Source organism: Mustela lutreola, chromosome X (assembly GCF_030435805.1).
Source record: "Mustela lutreola isolate mMusLut2 chromosome X, mMusLut2.pri, whole genome shotgun sequence".
Taxonomy (NCBI): domain Eukaryota; kingdom Metazoa; phylum Chordata; class Mammalia; order Carnivora; family Mustelidae; genus Mustela; species Mustela lutreola.
In genome coordinates, this window is record NC_081308.1 from 12,581,425 (window position 1) to 12,601,806 (window position 20,382).

Here is a 20,382-nt window from a genome sequence, read left to right on the forward strand (position 1 = left end):
TAGAGACATCCAATCAGTAAAGCACCTCCCTAACCATGAAAGAATGTGGACCCTGACTTTTGGGCACCAATTCTGACCAGAGTAATAGGCTAGTTCAAATAGCTACTATAGGGTGAATTGTAATTCAATTGGCCACCCGTGTGTGACCTAGCATGACTATGCAACTTTCTCTGTGTGTTACAATCTCATTGGCCACCTGTGTGTGGGCAGGCTCAACCACATGGCCTTTGCTTTATAAAAGTTAGTCTGTGAGGCTGGGAGGGGTCGCTCTCTCTGCCGGAAATGGCCCCGTCTGGTTGGTTTGATTTTTTTTATACTGGCGCGAAATAAAGCTCTGCTTGACCTTCGCTTTGTATCAGTCTCGCTCCTTTGATCACGGACCTAACAAAACCATATCTATTATCAATCACAACATCACTTCTGTAAAATGGAGTATTATTTGGCAATAAAAAGAATAAGCCATTAATGGGTAAAACTTGAAAACAGTATGCCAAGTGGTAAGTGAAAGAATTCAGTCACAAAACACATACTAAATGATTCCATTGATATGAAATGTCCAGAACAGGCAAATCCATACAGACAGAAAGCAGATTAGTGATTTCTTAGGGCTTGGGGGAAAGAGAAGGGTGGGAGTGGGAAGTAACTATTAATAGGTCCCAAGTTTCTTTTAGGGGGAATGAAAATTAGATTATGATTATGGTTGCACATCTTGTGAATATAACAACAAAAAAAACTATACATTTTAAATAGGTGAATTCCATGGTATGTGAATTATATCTCAATACAGTTGTTAAAAAAACAGAAAATAAAAGTAATCATGACAGTTTATGTCAAAATTCATTATGAAATCTGAATTAGGGAGTGTGAATTAAGAAAGTTTTATGAACTTCCTTTTTTCCCCTTCAATAGTTTTGATCTGCAGCTGAACAATTTGTAACTGAAATACCAGCTAAATTACTCCTATTCCTCTCCCCAAGGCAAATTTCATCAAATTTCTCTTTAATTGTTCTTTCCCCAATAAAGACCAGTATTCTTGTACTTAAAAGATGCAATCCCAAATGACTCATCAGCTATCTCCTGGGTAGCAAGCAGTGTTGCCACAAGAAACCATTTTTCCTTTGATTCAGAAGACCTGGTCAGTCTGCAATCTATATTCTGCTTCCTAATAGACTGCTCAGAGAATATTTCTTTACTTCTGTCAGATAAATTTGTGAAAAACTATGAAATGAACCAAACAAAATTATTTTCTGGGTGTTCCATCTGGTGCACCCTTTCAGGTTATCTAATTCCCTGGGAGCTTATGCCTTTCAGAGTGTTTGAGTTATTTTACAACTCTGTAAACTGTACAAAAATGATAATGATGTAAATGATTCACATTCATCAAAATGCAAATGAATAGTTTAGTGGATGAAATGGATTACTGTCGGTAGATATTGACCAGTTTTGCATCTACTTCTGAATTCTAGAAGTGCTTGGGCCTAAGGCAGGCTGCCCCAAGATATGACACAGTAGAATACTGATTATTCTGAGTTAAAGTTATGTAATAAAGAGTCAGTGCAAGAACATTCTGACCCTCTTGGCCCTCCAGAAAGCAGGAAATAATGTCCCATGTGAAAGGTACTCTTCCTGTACCAGGAAGCAGTGAGACATCCTTATTATCAGAGAGGGGAAGTCAGAGCCAAAGAAGCTTAGATTAAAAAAACCTTGTTACGGGGCACCTGGGTGGCTCAGTGGGTTAAGCCTCTGCCTTCGGCTCAGGTCATGATCCCAGGGTCCTGGGATCGAGCCCCACATCAGGCTCTCTGCTCTGCAGGGAGCCCGCTTCCTCCTCTCTCTCTGCCTGACTCTCTGCCTAGTTGTGATCTCTGTCTGTCAAATAAATAAATAAAATCTTAAAAAAAAATTTATTAAAAAAAATATATTAAAAAAAAACAAAAAACCTTGTTACTTTAACTGATTTACTACCCCGGCCTTATTAATTGAAGCTCCCAAGCATAAGTTTGTTTTGTCCTACCAAGTCCTACAGATCTCTATATCTAACGTCTGTTGGTCACTTCTGCTAAAAAGGAAAACAATTGCGCCTGGGTGGCTCAGTTGGCTAAGCGACTGCCTTTGGCTCAGGTCATGATCCTGGAGCTCCAGGACCCAGTCTGCCATCAGGCTCACTGCTCAGTGGGGAGTCCGCTTCTCCCTCTGGCCCTACTACCCTCTCTTGTGCACTCTCTCTCTCTCAAATAAATACATAAAATCTTAAAAAAAAAAAAAAAAAAAAAGAAAGAAAGAAAGAAGAAAAAACAAGACCAAACTGGAGTCATTTACCCTCCACAACAACAAACCAAGTCCATTACAGTTTCCTAGGCCATTACCTCTCCTAGGAATGTGACCTTTTAACAGTCAATGTGAAATCTGATAAGCACTAGTAAGATAATTTGCATGATAAAAACCCTGCTGGTTCCCTTCCCACCAAAAAGATGATGTCCTGGGGCATCTGGGTGGCTCAGTTACTGGGTGTCTGCCTTTGACTCAGGTCATGATCCCAGGGTCCTGAGATCCAGCCCCATGTCAAGCTCCCTCCTTGGCCGGGAAGCCTGCTTCTCCCTCTCCCACTCCCCCTGCTTGTGTTCCCTCTCTTGCTATGTCTCTCTTTGCCAGGTAAGTAAATAAAATCTTTAAAAAAAAAAAAAAGATGTCCTGGCCTGAAACAATTCTTTCTTTACTTTCGCAACCCTCCTTCCTATAGAAACCTTCTATTTTACACAACTCATCTGAGTATCTCTCTACTTGCTAGATGGGATATTGCCCAATTCATGAATTGCTTAATAAAGCCAATTAAACCTTCAAACTTACAAAGTTGAATTTCATTTTATAATACTTCTTGGGTCCTATGAGACCTCTGTACATATGAATTAAATTTGTTTTTTCTCCTTTTAAACTTTTGTCAATTTAATTCTCAGACCAGCTAGAAGAATCTTGAAGGGTAAAGGAAAAATTTCCCTCCACAACAGAAGCATTTCTGATTGTTTTTATATGTGCATTCTTTGAATTCTCCTTTGAACTAGTTGAAACATCTTACTGGTTCCCCTAGTAATTAATGAGATAAATAATAGATTTTATATGTGTTCATTTTATATCTGTTACAAGTCCTGATTTTAACATTTTTTAGAAAAGTATCTTTAACACTTCTACTTCACACGTAATATAGTGAAACTTGGTTTCCCCCAAATTAGTCCGAGAAGATGACAGATAGTAAATAACTTAATTAATGACCTAATAATTCATAGTCTCATATTAATACAATTTTACTGTATCATAGTTGGGTATATAATATTAGCAAAATTCCCAATAATATATGGTTAACACTCAATAAATTTTTGCTAAATAATTCCTTTTCTAGGTTGATACATATCTTGTAGTTTTATCTATTGTTAGAGGAGCCTCCTCACATACATTTAGTTCTTGTCTTCCTGGATCATCTCTCTTCATGATGTTGGCACTGACTTTCACCAAGGCCTTCACATTCAGCAGATCGGGCTTCTACTCATGAGATTTGAAGACTCAAAATCCCATCGTTTTCAGAGAATCTCAGTAAAAATACATCAAAACCAGGGAGAAAAGATGTTCAAACAAACAACTCTGTCATTGAAGAACACACATTAGCTCATCTCCCAATTCCCCAAACCCCACTGGCAGGGATGGGAGGGGGGTGTATTTCCCATCTAAGAAAATTGTTGTTCCTTTGTAAGTTAAATTTTTTTTTTTTTAGATTTTATTTATTTATTTGACAGACAGAGATCACAAGTAGGCAGAGAAGCAGGCAGAGAGAGAGGAAGGGAAGCAGGCCCCCTGCTGAGCAGAGAGCCCCATGTGGGACTCAATCCCAGGACCCTGAGATCATGACCTGAGCCGAACAAAGGTAGTGGCTCAACCCACTGAGCCACCCAGGCGCCCTGTAAGTTAATTTCTAATCTTCATGAAGCTAAAATAGTTGTCACTAAGGGAATCTGTGATCCACACTTTACTCATTCTTGACAGGCCTAAGGAAAGAAAAGAGGGCAAAAGAGATGGATGCATAATCATTTGAGGTAATAACTCTAGTACAATTATGCCTCACAATTATGGGGCAGATAAGGAAAAATTTCTTCCTACTCATCAAGTTTTGACTATAGTCTGAGAACTAAGGCTTATTCTTAAATCATGTATGTTTATTCATTCATTCAATGAACATTTATTAAGCACCTGCTAGGGTCTAACACCTTATTGGGCAATGTAGCAGATGCTGAAGGTACTCTGCTATATCCCTCAGATATTCCCAGAGGTCACCTGCAGAGAATTACCTTATAGTCTAGGGGATTCCACCAGAGTGTTCCATGGCCACTAAAGGAATGTGTCTGCCTACACATCCTGGACGTGCTAGGATGGGAGTGGTAGATTAAGACCATAACATCCTACTCCTCAGGGAACTGTTCCATAATCTCTCAGAAGGTCCCAAAAGGGTCTGAACCTCTGTCATCCACAGTGGTATCCCACTCATTCACACACTTCTTGACTGACTCCACTTTCCCTGTCTCTTCCTGGAATCACTTCCCAAATAAAACATCTCCACCCAAATCCTTGCCTTGAAGTCTGTTCTTGGGGAAACCCAACTAAGACAGGCCATATCTGTACATATGCATGTGGTGAGCCAATGTGTACCTTACTATTCAGTAGATGCAGAACACCCAACACTTCCTTTCTGGAGTCTTGCAGACTGAGTAACTCAAACGGGGGACATGTCCTACCGAGGGTAAAGAACCACCCCACCCACCCCCACACAGCCTACTATCTACATTTCCTATTCAGCTGGTTTCACTAAGACCACTTTTACTAGTCCACTGTCTTCATCAACATGACTTTACTCTTGGGGTGCCTGGGTGGCTCAGTGGGTTAAAGACTCTGCCTTTGGCTCAGGTCATGATCCCAGGGTCCTGGGATGGAGCCCCGCATTGGGCTCTCTGCTCAGCGGGGAGCCTGCTTCCTCCTCTCTCTGCCCGCCTCTCTGCCTACTTGTGATCTGTCTGTCAAATAAATAAATAAAATCTTAAATAAATAAATAATTTTTTTAGAAAATGACTTTACTCTTCCAAAATATCCTTGTTTAAAAGGATAAGTCACAGGTAAGTTTATTATTTGTTCCAGAAATCTTTACCAAGAAAATCCTTTAAATAAAAAATAAAACTGTTCAACTCTTCGACAGACAGCATTGACAACTTTACTCCCCATGACTCTTTAAAACATTCACCTCGAAATCCACACCTTGCTGTGTCCACCAATCCTAACTTACTGTATCTCAATCATTACTCAGTGTTAATCAAGCCTCTGCACGAAAGGCCCATTTTCTTAAAAGATTTTTATTTATTCATTAGAGAGAGAGAGCATGCACATGGGAGAGACAGCACAAGCAGGGGGAGTGGCAGGAGAGAGGGAGAAGCAGGCTCCCTACTGAGCAGGGAGCCCCATGCAGGGCTCAACCCCAGGACCCTGGGATCAGGACCTGAGCCAAAGGCAGATGCTTAACTGACTGAGCCACCCAGGTACCCCTGAAAGGCCCATTTTAATCTGGCCTCTAAAACCTCACAAATATACCAGTTCAGCCCTTCCCCCTAAGGAAGCTACCAAGACTCTGTCAAGGTATGCTCCCCCTTACCACAGTAAGAATAAACTCAGTTTTGGGCACCTGGGTGGCTGAGTTGGTTAAGCGACTGTCTACAGCTCAGGTCATGATCCTGGAGTCCTGGAATCAAGTCCCACATCGGGCTCCCTGCTCATCAGGGAGTCTTCCTCTCCCTCTGACCCTCTCCCCTTCTCATGCTCTCTCTCTCTCATTCTCTCTCAAATAAATAAATAAATCTTTTAAAAAAAAAAAAAAAAGGATAAACTCAGTTTTGTCTTATCATAGGTTGTTTTGGTGGGATTTTCAGAAAGCCAGAATGCACTTAAATCTTTGACTGCATTTTCCATAGGCCATGCGAAATAAGGCATAATCAATACATGGTATAAAAATCCTTCCTTCCTAGGTTACAATTTCCTTTAGTGTTCTTTGACCCTTTAGGAAAGCCTAATTCACCTACAAATCTTTGTGGGGGAGTGCTATGAAGGGAAGTGGGAGGACAGGGTCACAAGGAAAAGTGAGTCCTGACCATATCCCAACACCCTCCCACCAAGCACCGCCTGGGTCTAAGAACACTCTGGTTTGAGGCAGCAGTGGGAGCACATCAAGGACAACCGCAGTTTAATGCAGATCAGCAGCCAGGCCATGCCCAGCTGTGGTCCATGATGGCACATGAAGTCACACAACACTTGCAGGATAACAAGGAGGAACCAAGAGAGCCTCCCCTCTTTCTCAGATGTACCTGAGCAGCGCTGCCCAACAGAAATATAATGTATGCCACAAATACTAACCACACATAGAGTTGAAAATTCCTTGTATTTTCAATCAAAGTGGAAAAAAAAAATCTTGTACCCACATATTTTTAAGATTTTATTTATTTATTTGACAGAGAGAGAGAGAGAGAACACAAACAGGGGGAGTGGGAGAAGGAGAAGCAGGCTTCCCGCCAAGCAGGGAGCCCGACGCGGGGCTCGATCCCAGAACCCTGGGATTATGACCTGAGCCGAAGGCAGATGCTTAACGGCTGCACCAAACAGGTGCCCCTAAAATTATTAATTAGATCATTTCTTTTTAAATTAAATCTTTGAAATCTAGTGTGTATTTTGCATTTACAGCGCATCTCAATATGGATTAGCCGCAGCTCAAGTGCTCAATAGGCACGTGGAACTCCTAGCTACAGTACTGGACAACGTGACCCTGAAAGAGAAGACTCTTGGATAACAACCCCTCATTCACTATGTTTCATTTACAGGAAGAATTAGGGTTCTCTCCAGAAATCAGATACCAAGGCTAGCAGGAGTGAGCCATGAAGGAGAAATAGGGAATGAGCCAGAAGCCAGCCCTCATCTTAGAGATAATTGTGCTTAGCCAGCCCTAATGCCTGAGCTACATCTACTCTGGTAAAACCCAATATGGGTTCATACTTTCTACTGGGTCAGGAACAAGTTGTACACCCTGATCTCTTTATTTTCCGCTGTTATTCCTTCTATAAATTTCTCTTTTAAAATAAGAAAAAAATTTCTAGCTCATTCTGCTTGCTGTGCTGTGAGCAATAAAGCCCGCTCTCTCTGACCTCAGGTCTTCCGGCAGCGTCCACGAAACGGTAGCAAGGTAAGGGTAAAACACTGAAGTTCTTGACATTACCATCCCATCCTGCCATGTCTAACCAAGGTCCAACTCCTCCAAGGTAACTTTATTAACTTTATTAACCTCTCAGAGTCCTCAGTACTGCCTGCTTCTACTCAGCCTCAAACATTTACCATATAGAATATGCTATAATTTTGCATGTGTTTATATTTTAATATCTCCAATCTCTACCCTCCATGTTGCATAATATTCATTGAAATGCTTGCTGATACACTGATCTTTGTCCCATAAATGTGAAACCTCGGAGAATTTTTGTACCTTGTCAAGATGGAGACCTACCAGCCCCCTTTCCATCTTCAGGCCGTGGTGATGGTACATGCTCTGCTCTCCTCCTCTCGTGCGCTGTTTCTCCCCTCCTCTGCCCCACTCGCCTTGACTTTACCTTTCACCCCTACTGCCACGTACTACACTTTCATTTTCATAATACTAAAACAGATCAACTTGGTAAAGTCAAGTCCATTGAATCTGGAGTTATGGGATGTAGAAACTAAAAAAGATCAGTTTTTAACTGACCCAATAAATGCCTAAAACATACTTGTCTTGGGCTAGCCTCAGGAAAAATAATTTTTCCTCCACCAATGCAAATCTCTTTAGAAGGAGGCTGCACTAACATGACTAAAGTTAACAGATTTCCAGTTCTTTTCCTCATAGGAAAAATGAATAATTATGGCATGAGTACATTAACAGATGCAGAATATTAACCGTTCTATTCCAAGTAATCATACCAGTAAGTTTCAATTCTTTTAAACTACCCACCATATAACATTTGAAGAGATACAGAAATAATCTCTCATTAGGTGGGGAACATGGTAGGCAGCTCAGATTGATCTATAATAGCAAAACATAGTTCATCTTAGTAGTACAGAACTGCTCTTAGACCACAAAATATGTCTATAACATTCCCAAGGGATGCCTGAGTGGCCCAGTCAGTTAAACATCTGCCTTTCACTCAGATCATGATCCCAGGGTCCTAGGATTGAGTCCTGCATAGGGCTTGTTGCTCAGTGGGGCGCCTGCTTCTCCCTCTGCCTACCACTCCTCCTGCTTGTGCTCACTTTCCCTCTTTCTAATAAATAAAATTTTAAAAAAAAATTCCCAAGAGGGTAGTTAGATACCCACCCTGTAAGAAAAAAAGTAGCAGCAACAGAATCAATTTCATCAAGCCCAACGAAGCACCAGCCAAGTAAGAGTATGTCCAGATCCACATAAGTCACACATTCCCAATGGTAGGTATGTTTCTGTGGTGGAGTAGTCCTAATGAGTCCTGATCTCATTTGCACTGTACATTTGTTGTTTTCTGACTACACAGCTTCCAAAACACCCTTCCTTTTCTGGGTAGCCCTCTGATGACAGGCTCTAGCCTCCCATCACGAAGTCTAGGGAGGTGCTGCTCTGTTTGGTAGTACACTGTTTAATTAGGCTGATACTTTTTCCATAGCCAAGTTTTCTCAATAGAGAAAGAACTAAGTTGGTTTACATTATAACACAAGTTCTTTGCCTCATCACAAAATAAAAACGATTAGTCCAGAGCCTGCCACCAGTCTGCAGACCTACGCTTGGAGAAACAGTCTGGGACCTTGTACTTCCCCTCCTAGCACCCTGCTAGTTGTGTAGACGCACATGACCTAAATTCAGCAACCAGATGCTCCTACCTGGGCCTTTGAATTTTGAAGGAGAGAAACAAAGATGCAGGGACAATTGAGAGACTATACATGGTGGTGTGAACGTTTGCAAAAGGCCTGCAGTAGGATCAGCATTGGGAATCCATAGGTGTTGGCAACGTTACCAGCTCAGAGATGGGGCAGCAATGGTACCCCAAGTAGAGAATGGTATCCCATTCTCTATTCATAGCCTCTCTTGGTTCCTACTGTCTTCTGAGCCTGGTTCTCTAGCTGCTCATCATTTCTGTGAGCTACTCAAGAACTTTCAATGAATTTCTTTTCTGCTTAGATGAATCAACAGAGAATTTTGTTGCTTCCACTGGGGAAGTTGGACTGATAAATGCTTCCACATTCTAATCAGATGATCAGTGATACCTGTTTAGATACTAAGTTCACCAAGAAATTTTCTGACTGTAATTTGCCTTCTCACATGTTAACTAGAAAACTTGGGCCTTCTTGGGAACTGTATTTCTCATTGAAAATTAATTGGTATTTAGATCTTGGACTTTGGATGATGAGTAGAGATCATGTGCATCTACTTCAAAAAGAAAGATTTACTCCAAAAGTTAACAAACCTGGACTCCATATGCTACAGCGCAGACATCCAGAACATGGGCTGCAGCAAATTCACCCCATTAAGGGTATCCTGTGGAGACCTGGCCTGGACAGCCACCCAGCCCTGGCCTTTCTGCAGAGTTATAACTTCTACACCACCCTCTCAGTTATCCCTATAGCTTTCTTATGGAGTTGCTGCAGACTAAATCAAACTTATTAACAATCCACTAAATCTCAAATAAGCAATAGACTGAACAGGTTCAAATTAAACTCTTAGAAGTTCATAGCTTGCCAGCAAGACATGTTATGAATCTTGAAAGGAACTGTGCACACGCATCAGATTTGCATAGTCTCCCATTTATCACCAGTAAGCATCCCCTACCAAAACCATATGGAAAGAAATCATCAGAAAGCAATCTGTGTCTCTATACTGACTATACCTCATTAATTTCTGGCTTGATTCTCTTCAACTTGTATTATTAAATATTTGCTTGCTGGTTTCATTTCTTTGAACATAAGTAATGATAATAATTACATCACCTTATATTTATGGAGTTGTTTATAATTTGCAGAGAATTTGCTTCCAGTGTCTCATTCAATCCTCTCAATGATCCCTAGAAGAACTTATAGTCTTATCTTATAAATTTAAAAAAACAAAAAACAAAAAAACCACACACACAACAAAACCAGAATAAATAGTTTGTCCTGGATCACACAACTATTGTGTAGCTAAATATGGACTTGAACTTGGGTCTTTCAAAACCCAGCAACCCAACACAGTAGAGGTTCCTGCCATTACTGGGAAAATCCTTAACAATTCTATATTACATAAGCATTACTTTATCTAAAATATCTGGAAAAATGTGCCTCCAAAATGCTATCTTAATATTACTTCTCCACTTTCCATAAAGGCATGGAGCAAAGAAACCAGTGTTGTTATTTTACTTCTAAAAACAAACAAATAATCAAAAACTTTCTACCAGACAAATCTTAAACTTCCAAATAAGTAAACTTTGGATCTCTAATATGTTTTTAAGAAGTCAACTCTTGGTTTTATGCTTTATACTGTCCTGATTCTATAGAATCCTGTGTTCATTATCAGGGAAATATCAGCAGGTAGCACCCCATACAGTTCTTTACAACTTGCATAGTGCTTTTACATGCATTTTGTTAAATTCTTACAAATACCCCATGTGGTGGTATATCACCCGAGTATTTTTATCTCCTTTTTGCAGATAAGGAAATCAGGGCTCATGGTAATCAAAGGCCTTTCTCAAAATGAGTCATCTCAGAACTGCCAGGGCCACAACTGATTCAAATTTCAGTACTGCCACCCTTCCCTGCACTAGTGTATAAAGCAATGAAAACCTTCATATAAACCCTGGTAGGCACATTATTTTTTCTGTAAGCAAACCAAAGGTGTGATTTCATTGCCTGGATACTTGCATCCTATTTTTCTCAAAGTCTCCTTTTCTTCACAATTGCCTCCTCCAAAGGATTAGTGCAAACCTGTTATTGATAGATCCTTTATTTTCCTGCTCATTCTTTACAATAGCTATGAGGATTAATTTTCTTAATGTTTGCAAAAGGACTTATAATCATGTACAGCATGAATATACATAGGAAAGTATCTTTGTAGTAATTACCACTCACTCAGAAGCCGACAATGGCCGCCTGCCCTCCTCCTCCCAACTCCCAGCTCCTGCCTTCCTTCCCTCCCTCTCCTTACGCCTTAAATAATTCAGAGCAAAAAGCAGTCATCCATCAAGTCAACAGCCAACATAGATACCACAAGACACAAAATGCCAGGAATATAAAAGACCACAGTCTCCTGAATCAATAAATTGCTCTGAAATTGGCCTAAGTTCAGGGCAGAGCCATGGCTGTGGATTCATAAAGCTGAGTTCGCCCATTTCCTACCCCAACTATTTGTGGGATAAGCTAAATGATGAAAGACGGCAAAATAATATGTAATATGCTTAGATATTATTATTAATGTGTAATAATAATATGTAATATGCTTAGATATTATTGCAGAATACAATAAGCCTAGATATCAGTGAAGTATGCTTTGCATTATTCCACTAAATACCAAAATTTTAAATGCAATAAAATTAACGCAGATAAAATAGTAGAAAAATAACAAAATACATAGTTTTCTTTTAAAGATTTCTGAGCAGAGAGCCAGATGTGGGACTTGATCCCAGGACCCTGGGATCATGACCTGAACTGAAGGCAGAGGCTTTAACCCACTGAGCCACCCAGGAGCCCCTACAGTTTTCTTTTAAAGGCCAAACCCAGTCATTATCTATATATGTCTGCTCTTGAAGGTATCAGAAAGATAAGGTCCCCAAATTTTGGCTTTGCCAAGGGGAAAACAAGTATGGCCACAGAAAAAGAATTTGCCCTTCTGAATCAGATTATGACGTGTGTTTGGTTTTTTTTTTTTTAAGATTTTATTTATTTATTTAACAGAGAGAGAGGTCACAAGCAGGCAGATAGGCAGACAGAGAGAGGGGGAAGCAGGCTCCCCGCTGAGTAGAGAGCCTGATGTGGGGCTCCATCCCAGGACCCTGAGATCATGACCATAGCCGAAGGCAGAGGCTTTAACCCACTGAGCCAACCAGGCGCCCCTGACATGTTTTTTTATATGTTAAATCATTCCTCAACACACAGAGCTCTAAAAAGATTATTATTCTTACCTTAAATATTAGAAAGAAATGAGACTCAAAAAAGGAAATAACTGTCTAGAGGTCCCCAATGCCAAAACCAAGGCCAAATAGTGATGAACAGAGTGAAGCAGAAAGACAAAGAGGAAAAGTCATGCAGAATGGAAGTAGGAAAAGAGGAGATGGTAGAATTTTTCAGGTGTGGGTAGGCCAAGGAAAGCCGCAACACAATCCAAACGATGTCAAATAGCGTAACTAACAAGCCGGAAGACCTTCCATGCCATAATAGTAGCAGATTCTGTCTGCACCCCACCCACAACCCCACACTTCCTATTTCCATGCATACCAACCTGACTTCCAACTACCAGCCTGTGCCATTCTCTGCCTGAGCTCTGGCTGTCAGAGCAGCTTTCTCTGGTAGAAGTGCTGGGCAATTAACATCTGCCTGGGAATAATGCTCTACCAATGACTTCACTAGAGTGGGTGAATTAAATACCCCAACTCCCTTGCCTCTCAGGAGAGTTGACTCTGAGATTTGTGTTCTACATTGTTTCCCAGGGTTCCTCCAGTGAGACTGTCCCCAGCTTCCCACAGTAGTAACTGGCTTAATAACCTACCCTTTAGGGGCATCTGGGTGGCTCAGTGGGTTAAGCCTCTGCCTTCAGCTCAGGTCATGATCTCAGGGTCCTGGGATCTGCTTGGCAGGGAGCCTGCTTCCTCCTCTCTCTCTGCCTACTTGTGATCTCGATCTCGATCTCTCTCTCTCTCTCTCTCTCTCTCTGTGTCAAATAAATAAATAAATAAATAAAATCTTAAAAAAAAAAAAAAACCCACCCTTTATTGGCTGCCTTCTTTTCTTTCTTTTCTCTGTCTCACTTCCCTACTCCCTATCGGTATTTCTTGGGACTAACTCACCAATGAACTATCTGCATAGAATCTTTGTCTCAAAGTCTTCTTGGTTGCCCATATGGTAGCCTGTCTTATGAATACAGAACAGTGCATGTAATAGAACTCATTCAAGAACTAATCTGTAAAAGATAAATTACTATATCACCCATTTTCTGGGCTGCACGAGCTAGTAGGTACTCTGCAGAATGTGAGCCACATCTCACTCTCTCCTATCTTTACCTTGCAGACCCATTTAGGTTATTTTCAGGAATCTCCAAATGTGTCTCACATACACTACAAACAAGTCAGTCAGGTCCCTACTACTTGGGCTGGCTCTAACCCCTGCCCACTGTCCCCATTGAGGGTCACCCTATCTTCCCCAGGGTTCCTGACACCCTGAGGTCACCCTGAGCTCCCTAGGATGGCAAAAGAATGCCCCCTTCCCCCACTTTGGTCATACTTTGTCACATGGGCAACTACATGGTATTTTTTGTGTTCCTTAGTTACACACATACTCTCTGCAGAAAAGTCCCTCCGGAATCTGCTGCCTGCAGCTCCTCAGGCCACAAACCTTAACCATGAGCCCATGGGGCCATTTTAGAGAAAATTTCCAAGAGAGACACCAGGCTTTCCTCCCCAGAGTCTTTCTCCATAATCATCCCTGAGCTCTCTTGTTCTTATTCCTCCCCAAACCCTCCTGTGTACAGACCCTCGATGCCCCATTAATATCTCCTCCCAAGTGTATGGGAATTACAGGACTGGTCACAGCTTAGGCCCAAGCAGGGATCCTTGCTTCACTTATTATCCGACACAGACATCCACACGTCATCCACACTTCCTAGTATTACTCAGTCAACTTCAAAAATCAGAGTTAAAGTGATTTTGGACACTGGAACCAACTAGATGCAGTGATGAATTGGTCTGGTAATTCCCGTAATAAAACCAGCCTCTATAATGTGTGGTCATAAACTCAGTGACTTACATTCTGTTCATCTGAAATCTTGTAACTTTTCTACAGAACACAATGTACTTTTGCTTTGCCCTAAAAATTTCACAAAGGCTTTTGGTCCAAAGTCATAAAGTTCTGACCTGATTAGACAGGGTTAGCTAATGGGAGAAATCAGAGGTCCAGGAATTTTGAAGGGTTTCAAGCAGAGTTTAATTGGAAAGTTAAGAAAAGACCAAGATGGAACAAACTGGACAGAGAAGCACATGAAAACAGATATAGCTCAAATGCCACAACGGGTTTTTTTTTCGGTAATCTCTACCCCCAACATGGGGCTCAAACTCACAACTCTGAAGTCACAAACTGCATGCTCTACCGACTAAGCCAGCCAGGTGCCCCACCACATCCTCTTTAAATTCCATTCTGTTCCCTGCACACACATGAACACACACACACACATGCGTGCATGCAGAGCCATGCAGACACACATAGGATCACTCATGCGATAGGCAAGCACTTGGCTTAATACAGGAATGCTGATTCTAGAACTGTACTCTCTGGAGGCAAAACCCAGATATACCACTTACCTCTTTTGTAACTTAGACAAATTACTTAACTGCCATGTGCCTCAGTTTCCCCATATGAAAATGAAGATAATAATAACTGTTTAAAGTTCTAATGATTAACTATTTTCAAAGTACTTAAAAGAGTCAATCACAGAGTAAGTACTTTATATAATGGCATGTACTTTGCTATCTTGTCTTATGCTAGTCACCTGCAGATTTTGTCTTATCATTCCAACGAAATTTCAAACACCAGAGGTCAGAGATCACATCTTTATACTGATATTTCTCCTACAGGGCCTTGCATTTGCATGATGTTTAATAGTTACTGCTTATGGAATTTGATACGATGGACTGCCCACCAAAGCTGAGGCCTCCTCCAGTCCTGTAGGCAATCTACACACCGTGGAATGATGCCACAATGATGAAATCAATTCAGTTAAACAAAGAGAAAGGAATCTGAAAGAATACGCAAGTTTGCAGTCAGAGGGATCTACCGGTACTAAACATCAAGTAATGCTAGGGACCAAGTCTGATGGCACAAAGACCCCCACCAAAAAATACCTACATGCTTAAGGAGATCTTGTTTCCTGGTGTTTCTCACAAAATAAATTCAAGTTGAATACTTCTTAGAAAACTAAGAGGAAAAAAGAATCCAAAAATTAATTAAAGCATAAGAAACATGTGTGTTTCACATGTACCAGGTAGGATAGGCTCATCCAAATTTATCAAAAGCCCAATTTCATACATAGGAATAAAGGTAATAAATACATTGGTTAATTCCTAGTGCTCCACCACCACCACCCCCCACAGTAATAACAGTTACCATTTACTGTCTACCTATTCTGGGCCAGACAGTTCAAATATATAGTGGTACCTTCCAAGTTAAAATGACAGATGAAAAACCTATCCAGTTTTGTTCCTTCCCCAAACTACATTAAAACTATCAAAAAGGGATTTTTAAGAAGGGATTTTTTTTTTCTTTAAGTCGAGGTAAAGGAGAAGAGAAAACTACATAAAAATTTTGAAGTTGGGGAAAACAGCAAGCAAGGTGCTGGAGGAGCTCTTTGAAAATAATACTATTAATAGTGAATTTTAGCAAATAGGCTACACAACCTAATCTTCTCCATTTCAGATTTCACTTGAAATGAAATGGTCTATGGGGTGGAACAAAGTCTTCAATGCCTGAACAGAGAAGTAATATTTAATGTGTTACTGGAAAATGTTAATTTAATTATGAGTGAAAGCAATTATCTTTCTGTCAGCATTAATATATCATTCCAGTATCTTTAGACATCTGTGAATCACACAGGCAAGATTCACAGCTTAGGAAACTATTTGTAAAATTTCTTTGGCCAAGGATCTTTAAATGATCATGAAGATTAGATTGTAACCCAAATGTATTTACCAGTAATGAAACACAATTTCTAAAATACCATAACAAATTATCTGATTCCCTTATGTTTAGAACCCACACATGGCTGTGGCCATTAACTAAAATCTGAGAAATATATGATCCATTAATTAACTTACTCAGATCCCTGAATGCAAACATGGCCAGAAATATTCCCTCTCTTCAAAGGATAAATCTGTTTAAAAAAAAAAAAAAAAGTTTATGATGTAGGAAAGACATTAAGGTTCAAAGCTGGGGGCCAAGAAATAATTCTTGAGGCATCTTTGGTGCAAAAAGGTGGTTTTATTAAAGCAGGGGGACAGGACCCATGGGCAAAAAGCGCTGCCCTGGGATCATGAGGGGTGACCCATCATATACTTCCAAGTTGGGACGGTGTTAAGTATAGGTTCTGTCTCCCAGGTATTTTGGAAACAAGGTTCCCAGGATCCTGAGGGGGCTAGCTATTGTTCGGAAAGGTCATTTATCACTATTCCGGAAACTCTTCAGATGTATATCCGTGGGTCATATGCTTGGAGAGTGACTGCCAACATGTCATCTGGGGCAGTGGGGGTACAAATAAAGGAAATTTCCAAAGGAATTTCTGTATGTTAAAGTAGACTTACAGGATCCTGGGTGTTAGGCTAAGATTGCGTTGTGCCCTTAGCAAAGCATTAACAATGCAGCTGAGTTCCTAGAGTAAAGTCCCTCTGTTTGTTTCAAGAGTTTATCAATGGGCTGTAGGTAGTAAGGAAATTTAATGATTTTTTTTCTGCCTTTGTTTCCCACATCAGTTTATATTTGAAAAAATAAGTTGACCTACTTACAAAATTATGTCTACTTTCTTAGTTGCTAACACCATTTTCTCTTGGAAATTGTGTGCATACAAGACTCTGAAATTGAAGGGGAGTAGAATTTGCCATGGCAAACTATGCCTCTTTGGGATAAGGATTATTTGGGGCTGTTTATTTTTAAGAAACAGCAGATTCAGGTGAAGCTCTGAAAACTGAGTAGAAGCTCACCCTTTTGTAAAAAGACATTTACATACATAAGGGAAATAACATTTTTAAGGGTGTCTCCCTCAGTACCAGCCAGAGGGACACGATTCAAAATCTTGAATCAGGAGTTACCTAGTTTTCCTGAGTCTTTCCCCAAGTATATAGGAGGTATACACTGTTACAAAACTTCTGTTTGTTTCTCACCTGGTAATTCGTCTTTTATTGCAGGTGGACTCAGCCAAGAACCTAGCAAGTAGAGAGAAAATTATTTTTCCTCCCCTATAAGATAATATGTATTAAATATATGTGTGTTCTATCAGTCAGGACATTTCCAGTTGCAAGTGATAATAAAACCAACTCAAACTCATTTGTTCTAAAAAGAGAAATTATCAACTTGATTAACTGAAAAGGAAAGGGAAGGAATTCTAGTTTCAGTCACAGTTGTAGCCAACAATGGCATCTAGGACTCACTACAGTCCACACCTTGACTTGCTAGCATCTATAAACCCTTCTTTACACACAGTTTAAAAATGTGTTCTCCTGAGGCACCTGGATGGCTCAGTAGGTTAAGCCTCTGCCTTCAGCTCAAGTCATGATCTCAGGGTCCTGGGATCGAGCCCTGCATCCAGCTCTCTGCTCAGCAGGGAGCCTGCTTCCCCTTCTCTCTCTGCCTGCCTCTCTGCCTACTTGTGATCTCTCTCTCTCTGTCAAATAAATAAAATCTTAAAAAATGATAATAATAATATATAAAAAATAAGTAAATTTTTAAAAATTTTTTAAAAATGTGTTCTCCCAACATTATGCAACTATTCAGTATGTCACCAAAATTACATTTGCCCCTTCCCAAAAGGATATGTCCCAACACCAAATCTCATTACACTATTCTACTCAAGGTATCTAGGCACTATCTCCCAGACAAGTCTACATGTAGTTTCTTACTGCTAGAAGTCTGGATAACCACCCCAACAGATCCGGTATACAAAGGATGGAGGGAGAGGACAATGGGAAACAAGATCGCCATTAGAGAAACAATTTACAAGGCACCTGTGTGACTCAGTTGGTTAACCAGGAGATCACAAACTTTTGCTACTGGACGTAGGGTTTCTCCTGCAATGCAACCTTCTTAAAAGCTTGGAAGTATTTTGCTTTTATTCATTCAGTCCATTTTCTGAGCTAAGAACCAAAGTCAGAAATCTTGTCAAGTCACAGCCCATGAATTTAGACCCTAACCTAAGAACTGCTGTCTTAGTACTCTGCCTAGCCTCGGGCCTTCAGTTTAATGGTGTCCCTCTTGACCTCCAACTCAGAGAAATGCAAACAGTAGCAGGATGAGGAGGCACAGGTACTCTGTACCCACAGGCTGCATGTTCTAAACCTGTACCAGGCAGAGGACACACTGCAGAAGACAAGAAGGAGAGGCAGTACAGAGCGGTTCCCAGTCCCCAGTTTCACTACCTACTTTGCTTCCTGCCCTTTTTTTACTTTAGCCTCTAACAGACAATTCACCTTTTCCAGTTCTGCAAGGGTCATGATATCCTGACTCTCAGACAATTTGGATTATTGGCAGAAAGACCTCTAATAGTAAAGTTTCAAAATAGCCCCAAGTTGAGATGCCTTTTCTCTTTCTTGTAAGAACTACTGAAGGCCACAGAAAGTCACTGGCATATTCTAACACTCTGGCTTGTTTTTCTACCCATTCCCCCAAAGCTTCAGCCTCAGTACGTACAAGATCTAAGTCCCAAGGTGCCATGAGCAACAATTTAACCAACGTCTTTGCTGACACAGAACAAACAAACAAGCAAACTGCCAACTTCCTGGCCAGGGGTAAAGAATCCCAAAAGCCACATGCCCATCTTAATCCCACAATTCCAAATCTTGGCTCCCAGTCACAGTCCTCATTTACTGTTTAGTTTGTTGACTCTTACTCTGGGCAAGGTACTCAACTAAGCTAATCAGAAGCCTCTTGACATGATAACTACCTACTGCATCATCATAAACACTTCCTTTTTAAATTCAACTTTCCTCCCATTTTCCCATTTCAAAGAAACTTTGGGGACCCCCAAGAGCCCCTACTCTGGGGGCAGGCGCTTGAAGCCCAACTTATGTTTTCCTCACAAGATTTCTTCTAATCTTCTCAAGCTTGCATCCCTGCCACCACCACACCTCACAACTTCTGCATTTAGAGTCTTCCAGACTGTCTGAGAGAGGATGAATGGGTTTAGGTTAGGGTTTTGTTTAGGGTTAGGATGAATATTTAGATAGGGAAGCCTGGCCATTGGGGGTCATGCCTTAAGGAAACATACCTATACACACTTAGTATGTTATGTAAATGAGGCTGAGGCTCCTCCCTAGGCAGAGATTTTAGCATTTTTGCGAGGTAAAGGTGATTATAGGTCATTCCAGAGGTCACTCCATAGTCCATCTGCACAAGTGCAAATTTGGGGTTTACTTCTAAATGTCTGGGTGGTCTGGGCCTGCGGAGATCTTGTCAGGGCAGTCACCGTCACCTGGGGGTTGGGGATATTTTAGGGTTTCATTTGCCCGAGTCAAGAGGAAAGCCAGAAGAGCTTAAGGGAAGACATAAGACAAAGGTTAGTGAGCACAAGCAGGTGGACAATGAAGGCCAGGTCTTGGGGTCTAGCTGGCGACATAACCACTGTATCCCCTTCCCCCTCAACCACCGCTACTGCCCCCCACACTGCAATCCCACTACACACTGGCCTATTCATTGCCTTAATTGGCTTCTTATCCTCACACATAAATAGGTATGTAATGTGGTATCTCAAAGTCAAAAATTCAGTCAAGTTCTTTAAAATCAGTAAGATAAAAAGAGATCTTCTCTGCTATTATTAAATTATTAATACACAGCTGCTGGTGTCCCCAGAGCTAATCAACTTCTCAGCATCCCCTATATAGTATCTTCCTTTCTAGGATATGAATAAATAGGTAGATAAAATAGAGAGAGGGATTAAATAGCAATGATCACAGTAGGTTGTGGAGTGAAGATCATTTTTATCTTCTTCTTTCTGCTTTTACGTATTTTCTAAATTGTCCAAGTGACTTTGTATTATCATTATAAAAAAAGAAAAAAAGGTACAATTTTTTTTTTTTTAATTCAGTTAGCGCAGATGATCTTCCTGGGATGATAGAAATGGTCTAAAACCGGATTGTGGTGATTGTGTTACAACTCTATAAATTAACTAAAAATCATTAACTGTACACTTAAAATAGAGGAGTTTCACAGTATGTAATTTATGCCTCAGTAAAGCTGTTAACAGAGAGAGAACTTCGGTTTGACTAAATTTAAAGGACAGTGATCCCATCCAAACCCCGGTGTGCTGGGAGAAACTAACAAGGACAGGTCAGAGGAGAAAGTGACATGGACAATGAAATGAAGAAAGAAAGGCAGGAAGAACAA